This window comes from Salmo salar, chromosome 01, assembly GCF_965601325.2.
Source record: "Salmo salar chromosome 01, fSalSal1, whole genome shotgun sequence".
Lineage (NCBI taxonomy): Eukaryota > Metazoa > Chordata > Actinopteri > Salmoniformes > Salmonidae > Salmo > Salmo salar.
This window is the reverse complement of record NC_138291.1, coordinates 149,969,054-149,977,500: the sequence shown is the minus strand read 5'-3', so window position 1 is coordinate 149,977,500 and position 8,447 is coordinate 149,969,054. Positions and strand designations below refer to the sequence as shown.

At 39.0% G+C, this 8,447-nt stretch overlaps 1 protein-coding gene across 4 annotated transcripts in view; it reads left to right on the top strand.

Annotated features, from left to right (window-relative positions):
• The window catches only part of LOC106565718 (nucleus accumbens-associated protein 2), a 43,260-nt gene extending 36,121 nt beyond the window's left edge, over window positions 1-7,139 (top strand). For all 4 annotated transcript variants that reach the window (XM_014133152.3, XM_014133162.3, XM_082955350.1 and 1 more), the window contains one exon: window positions 1-7,139. This exon is cut by the window's left edge and continues 2,208 nt beyond it. The gene's annotated coding sequence lies outside the window, so the exon portion shown is untranslated.
• The last annotated feature ends 1,308 nt before the right edge of the window (window positions 7,140-8,447 follow it).

Below are 8,447 nucleotides of genomic sequence, written 5' to 3'. Positions count from 1 at the left end.
AATGAAACTAATATGAGACATTTCTGCTGGCTTATTTGAAGAGGTTATAGGGAGGGATTGATGGTAAACTTATGGAGCTGCTGAGATATTACTGTTGTAAAGAAGTAACTGACATTTGCCCCCTTATCTTGGAAGGTTTGAGGTTAGTGGACTTGGACGGTCGGTCATGCTGACGACGACAGTTAGGGAGATGAGAGACAAAATGTTGCACAGCGGCATTTACTAGTTTTGTCGCACTTTTTCTTTTTATATATTTAGTCTGTTCTAGCTGTTCATTTTTGCCACAAGTAGGGAGTCTAAATGGAAGGGTTGCTTGGGGTAACATATTGATAGGCCTATCAGACACCCACACTGTATGTATGTTATAGTTTAAGAATGTGTACTTTAATCTAACACCTGGTTAAAAACATGAGGTTTAATCAACTCCCAAAACAGTAATTTGAATGGACAGCCTTTTTTTGTTGTTTTATAATTGCATGATGGGAAAGCACATCATGTTTGTTAGATATTATTGTTCTGGAAACATCTATTCTATATTTACTAAAAAACAAGATTAATCTGGTTTCAGAAACAAATCTATTTTTGTCCCCAATGTCATTCAACAACACTGGGCCAACTTTCAAAACGCTGGCATGCTTGGGATAACATAACAATGAAACAAGAGAGGACAAACAAGATCACATTTCCTCTTTCCAATGCTTTATTATATGTGCCATTTTCAAGATTGGGCCAGTTGTGTTGTGTTTAATATATATAATGTCCTGTCGTATGGTTATTTTGGGTAAGCTTTAGCATGGTCCTGTTTCTGTAATAAGGAGCCCAGATTTATAATTGCACTAGCTAGGAAATGAGAAAACAAATACGTTTACAAGAGTATTTTTGGAGAGATGTGACCTGCAGGGAAGGGGGATGAGTGAATGGTTGTTTGAGACTGTGGGTGAATGTAAACTGTAGCACTGCTTCAGCTGGTTTCTAGCCCTGGTAGAGCATAGGAACAGTACTGTACATTAAAGTACAGGATCTTGGTGCCACAAGATACAATTATTTTCTAGCAGCTTGTACACTGTTGTATCTGCTCATATAAAGTGGGCCGGAGAATGGAATAACATTAACAATTATTTGAAAGAAAGGTGACTGACTTTCCGTCTTAAGGGCACTGGAGCTGCTGTGTGATTTCAATAAAGAAGGATTGTGAAGATGTCTGCCGATGTCAGTGAATACCCAAATATACAGTCAAACTTGCCATGTTTGTTGGCCTATTGATAGGTTGTTCACTTATTCTATATACATCCCCAACAAGAAACCAATTATGTTCCTTGTTCTTTATCTAATCCATAATTAAACCTGCTTGTTGCAACTCATTAATAAGATAGACGGTCTGAATACCAAGCCTGTAATATAGGTAATAACTGCTTTCTCCTTTGGTCGATTTGCATGTGCAACCACTACTGGCTCTAAGGGGAAGTGAAATGGCTTTCCAGTGCAATACTGTCATCAGGTAGGGGGTTTCCCTGTGATGGGAAGTGTTGATGCGTGTCCTGTTCTGAAGAAGGGGTGGGGATCAGTGCCTTAATCGAGACTGCAGGGGAAGAGTGTATTGTGCTTAATCATCTGTTTGTTTTGGGACTTCGACAAATAATTAAACTAGCTTTATTAGAGTCATGATGACAGAATGGAGAGCCAGGTATTGTTTTTTATGTACAGTTCTGAATGCTAAGGTAAAATAAGTGCTGGCGTTAAATAGGCTTTGTTTTCACAGAATACATTGGCAGGCGAGGTTAGAATGTGGGAGGGGACTTTCTTTTTCTTAGAAAATTACCCCATTTACTGTGTGCTCCTGTAAGCAAATAATACAAATATTAAGACTCTGGTATGGAGCGATTTCAGTGTCAACAGAAATAGTATTTGAATTCCATAATTTTTTATTCGTATTAGGATATTACATTTGAATTTAATATTTTTTAATTTGTAATGCACAAATGTATAAATTGAACTTGTATTTCATGATTTGAAACTGAATTGAATGAATATTGCATTCCGTTTTAAAATTATATTTCAATTCATTCAGTTTCAATATGGTAGATATTGCATTCATTGTCTGTTTATCAAGTTTACAAACTATAATTTTAAGTTCATCAAAGTTTTATATATTCAATTTCTCAGATGAATTCAGATTTAGTTTTCAAATTAAGTTCTCTAAATGTAGATTCAAAACTACAGACAACATCCTTGTACTTTGCCAGCCAGGAGAGGTAGAGGAGAACAGATGCTCTCTGTGGTAAACCAAAGCTTCTGGCGGTTTCTAAAGCCAATTTTCTTCCTATGAATTTGTCTCAGCCGTTTTGGCTATAAGCTATTATAACCCCATTCCTGGAAGCTAAGACTCTCTGGAACATGGGCATGCCTTCTGTTCCCGTCTATGATGATCACAGGTGCACAGGACACGTTAGAAGGGAGTGTCACAAATAAATGCTATTTGGTCCCCATAAGAATATAGTAGAATAGCCCTGTCATAGCCCTTCTAAGGATAGCCTTTCCACTCCCTATTTCTTATTGTTCTTGTGACTGACTGGGTTAGAACCAGGTCTCTTGCATGTCACAAGACTGTGTTAGCCCTCTAAGCTAAAGCTCAAAGGGATGAGTTCAGGAAGCTAACACAAGTCTTAATGTGTTCAGCAAGGTTACTCATCAAAAGAGCGTGGTTCATTGAACCACCTCCGTTACATTTCACCCCCCTTTGACCTCATACTCAGAGATCACGGCACCAATATAGCTAACTGGGTTCGAAATCAGGCCTACTGCACAACACATTCTGTGGCAAACAGAAGCAGAAGGATCTGTCCACCCCATTTAATGGTTTGGTGATCCATGCATGTGATGAGACCTTGCCTGAGACCTGAAGACGTGTTTGTTTGTTTGATGGGGTTCTAACCCAGGGCTCCAATGCACCAGACAATGCAACTTTTCAGGTCTCAGACAAGTTACTCATTATGCGAGCGTGGTCACCAAACCACCTGTCTTACACTTCACCCCCCTTTCACTTCCTCCTTGAAGAGACCCTTCCAAGTCACAGAACCAATGTCTAGGCTTTAGCTCAGCAGGCTAACACAGTCAACCCAGTCAATCACATGTTACTCTTGTAATGACTATCCTTGCCAGAGACTTGAAACTAACACGTCTAACACAAACTCAGACATGTCAAACTAACAAATCTTTAGGTCTCAGGCAAGGTGGCTCATCAAATGAGCATGAACCACCAAACACGCTCTTTTCATGAGTAACCTGAGTTCGAGTTTCAGTATGAGCTGAATCATTGGGAAGCAGTAACGTTAAAGGAAAAATCCACCTAAAAACTATATTTTTGTATTTTTTTCATTAATACAGTCCCAAAATGTTTTGCATGTCAGCTGTTAAGTTTTCAAGATATTGGACTTTCAAGAAGTAAAGTGTCAATTGCCACATCATCATGATGATGCCAAATGCATCATATGACGCAAAAGACGTGTCAAGTGACACTTTGCTTTTTGAAAATCCTATATCTTGTAAACCTGACTGCTGACATGCAAAACATTTTGGGATTGTATGAACAGTGGACTAATAAAAAAAATCCTAAATATTTTGGGTAGAGTTTTCCTTTAAGCAAGCAGCGAGTCATCCTTTACATGAAATTCTTGAATTTATACCTATAATCAGATCAAAATCTATTCAAATTTCTAGGCTTTAGCTAAATGGGCTAACACAGTCTTGTGACATGCAGGAGATCTGGTTCGAACCCTTTCACTCACAAGAGCAATATTAAATAGAAAGTGGAAGGCTATGACCGGGGCTATCACCGGGGCTATTCAACTATATTCTTATGGGGGCCAAATTGTGTTTTTTGTGACACTCCCTTCTGTCCTGCGCGGCCTGTGATCATTATAGAGGTGAACAGAAGGCACGTCCATGTTCCAGACGGTCTTAGCTTTCAAGAACCGAGTCATAATAGCTTATAACCAAATCTTATTCAAATGCTAGAGCCAAATTCATAGAAAGAAAATCAATTCAATTCACATTGGCTCTAGAAGCTTCCGTTTACCACAGAGAGTGTTTGATTCTATCTGTTCTCCTCTACCTTTCCTGGCTGGGAAAGTACCAGCATGTTGTCTCTGGTTTTGAATCTGAATTTAGAGAACTTCTGCCCCTGAACAAGGCAGTTAACCCATTGTTCCTCGGTCATCATTGAAAATAAGAATTTGTTCTTAACTGACTTGCCTTGTTAAATAAAGGTAAAATTAAATTAAAAAACAGAATTTGAAAACTAAATCTGAATGCATCTGATCATTTGAATGTATGAAACTTTGATACCCTTGAAATGCTACCTTGTCAAATTGATACACATACAATTAATGCAATATCTACCATATTGAAACTGAATGTATAAATATTGAATTTAAATATTCAATTCAATTGAAATAGAATTTAAAACAGAATGCAATATTCATTCAATTCAGTTTCAAATCTTGAAATACAAGTTCAATTTATGAATTCAATGATTCAATTTGTGCATTACACATTCAAAAATATTAAATTTAAATGAAATATCCTAATACAAATACAAAAGTATGGAATTCACACACAATTTCTGTTGACACTGAAATCGCTCCATATTCTGGACAAAATGTGTGTCAACACGAGAAACACTATACTGTGACGTTTTGCATGGGCATGCTTCTATAGGTCTAGCGATTCTGACAGGCTAGAATAGTGGCATATTATCACATACACAGTAGATTAGAAACCTTTGTTAGATTCATGCTACTTGATCAAATAGCAACCAAGTTTACTCCACTTCTTGTCAGTAGTGATCTATACTGCCTGAGTAGCAGAATATTTAGTTATTGGTGTCACTTTGTTATTTCAAAACCACCTGAATAACACGTAGACTTGATCAATCTTAAATATATATCACACACTCAACAGTTATCACCATGAATGACTACAGACTGGAAAGGCTTCGAATGAGCCGTGGAGTAGGCTACAGTAGTACAAACTTTACCCATAGGAACCCTTGTTTTTATACATTGTCTTTGTTTAATGCTTCAACCTGTTTATATCTGATTCACTTCCTGCCTGCCTTACTGCATCTGTTGTACCTAAATCTTTCCAAGCCACACAACAAAAAATAACTTAACCCCACTTTTTGTGAGGTCGAAGTTAGAAATGAAATGATGCTGCGCTAGAAAACTGAGTGAAACTCAGAGAATGTTGTGGCTAACCTAAAGAGAGTGAGCTCTGTGTTTGTGGTGGCTGAAAAGAATGCTGTCCCATATGTATGTAACATGATATAATGTTCTAGTTTACAATGTTTACTTAGTGTAGCACTTTGCTATTTCTTCAAATAGAAGCCTAATCTGAAACTGCATTTTAGTTCAACTTGTCCAACAAAAATGTATGAACACAATGAGCAGGAAAGATTGTGGGATTGTAGCGAGTGGGTGCTGAGGTCCACCAATTTGACAACGCGCTGTGGAAGGTCTGCACGCAGTAGCCTACACTGAGCTGTTAAGTGTTCCCCGTACCAACTGCTTTGTGTGCCATTTGGTTACCCAATTCCTACAGTACCCACTTATACAGTGCTCATTCCTCCAGTGTGGTGGTCCTGGAAGGAGAGGTTCTACACTAACTACAGGTCATTTCATATGGATTGCCGATATGATGAAATCCATCAGGAAATCCCTGTGTGTTTCTTCTTAGGATCAGTGACGAAATAACAACAGGTCTTTGTTCAATGACTGTAATATAATGCATGCGAAAACTGTGAGACGCCCATTAAATTAGGCCTACGTAACTGAAGTCTATGATACAGACGCACCATGCAATTCATTTCAAAGGTATATCAGGCTCTTTGCTATGGTCGGCTCTGAGCCTAGGACAAAGAAGACGACCATATTTGAGTGCATTTTGTCTACCGATACAAAACCTCCTATTGAACGTTTGCATAAACCCACCCAGCTTACAGAAATTGTAATAACTACAGTAAGGCTTGAGGTATCGTAAGACTGACTACTGTAATGGATGTGCATGTGAACCTATAGACGGACTCGGAAAATAACTGCACTAAGTTTGTTTGTTTCTCTTTGAACATAATGCCAGCACTTTAGAAATAATAAAAGAAAAAAATCTTTCAAAATGTAAGAGTGAAGGTTGGAGGACAGTCTTAAGTCTCTGGGAGCAACCTTTAAAGCCATGTTCGTAGAGCACTGACAATCAGAACAGGAAAGACCCACCTGCACTATGGGAGATGTGTCATCAATAGCTGGGCTCCTGCTAATTCCTGCCTTGTTGCTTCCAGCTTTGCTATTGGTCCATGTGAGCTACCTACTCCAAAACGGAGGCCTGTGGCAGTGCCAACTCTGGCCCTCAGGGTTGCCTGGGCAACTGCATGTTCTCGGTGCACCTCTCTCAGCTACTGTAGATTTGACTGAGAACCTGATTGATCCAGGACCTGTGATCCAGGACCTGCTGTGTTTTTTACTCCTAAATGTCATGGTCAGGATGAGGATAGTTTAAGTTGATCCTAGAGCAGCACTTTGGGGTAACTTAGCTTACTTGACAAATCTAGGCCTTTATGACAACCCACAGGGCATACACTGCTTGAATCAACATTGTTTCCACATCATTTCAATGAAATTACATTGAACCAATGTGGAATAGACGTTAAATTGATGCTTGTCCCCAGTGGGAAGTGACTTTTCACATTTGTCGATGTCTGAGAGATTGAGTTCCATTTAGCTGGAACCTGGCAAAATGGGACAGGAGATTGGGGGTGGTTTTAATGGGGGTGGTTTTAATGGGAGTGGTTTTAATGGGGGTGGTTTTAATGGGGGTGGAACTCTGTGACTGCTTTATATTTGAAAAGATAATGATTAAAATGTATATGCGCCTTCTGACTCAAGCATCAATAATATATACAAGAGAAACACAAGATGCTACTTTTGATGTTGCATAAAGAATAAACAAATCTCCATTCCAAGTATGTTTTTTCCTTCCACCGCCAGTTTTAGTTGAGGTTGACATTGTGTAGTTCACGAGTAAATTGATTTCTTTCAAATGCAATACTTTGAAGTCTGCCTTCTAATAAAACTCCTTACTTCAACATATATTCCAGTCTTCTTGTTTTATATTCCCTGTTTGTCATTATTATTATTCTTTAAACTGGCCACTTCAACATGTACCAGTCCTTGTTGAACTGGTATCAACATGAATAGAGCAATTGGCATGGTAGTCCAATACAGTGTTCAGAAAACTCTGGAAACAAATACAAAAGGTTTCTCAAAATGATTAGTAGTTACTCTAGGTCCCTCAAATTATAATCTAGACCTCGAAGCAGGTTCACTGCTTCTTTTATTATTCTTGTTCCTCCCCTCTAATCAAGGTCTGATTTAGACCTGGGACACCAGGAAGTTGCAATTCATTATCAGGTAGAACAGAACCAGCAGTACTCCCCACCTCGATCATAGGGTAAGATAGGAATACCCCTGCTCAGGTGTATCACTTTTAGTGACACAACAGTATGGAAAATAAAAAGCTATTGGGACAAAGCCAAGGCCAATGGGGGACATGATAGGTTCGATCACCCAAACCAAAAAATAAGATAAGATTGCCCCATGGCAATATTGGTAAAATTACAAGAAATGTGCTCTAAAACAGCAAAATTCCCCACTGGGCATACACTTGTTGATTCAATGTTGTTATGACATTGAAACAACGTGGAATAAATCAAATATAAAAATTAACATTGTCACATGCTTCGTAGACAACAGGTGAAGACTAACAGTGAAATGTTTACTTAGGTGTCCTTTTCCAACAATGCAGAGTTAAAGATAAGATATATATATATAAATATATAAATAGGAATAAATACAAAGTGAATAGTGAATAAAAATAACAAGTAAAAATAACATGGCTATACAGTGCTTTCAGAAAGTATTCACAACCCTTGACTTTCTGTCACGATTCCTACCGACGGTGGCGCCCCCTCCTGCTCGGGTGGCGCTCGGCGGTCGTCGTCACCGGCCTATTAGCTACCACCGATTCCCTTTTTGTTTTTCCCTTTTTTTATGTTTTCTCACCTGCCCTGAGTTAGGTAATTAAGAGGGCTATTTAGTTCAGCTGGCCCGCACCCTATTGTGCGGGATTGTTTTTCTGTATGTCAACTGCGTTTGTTGACTGTGCTTGTCCATTTTTCCCTGTTGTTGGGAGACCTTTTATTTTTGTACGGGTGGTTCCATTAAAATTACCACACAGTGTTCGCTGCTTCCTGCGCTTCTTTCCGCCACACCACAGACAAGACGTTACAGAATCCCGCACCACCAGAAGGAGCATGGAATCAGCGGGAGCAGCGGGCACTCCACTACCCTCAATGGAGGAACGTGTCCAGCACAATACATCGGTCCTGCATCGCATCG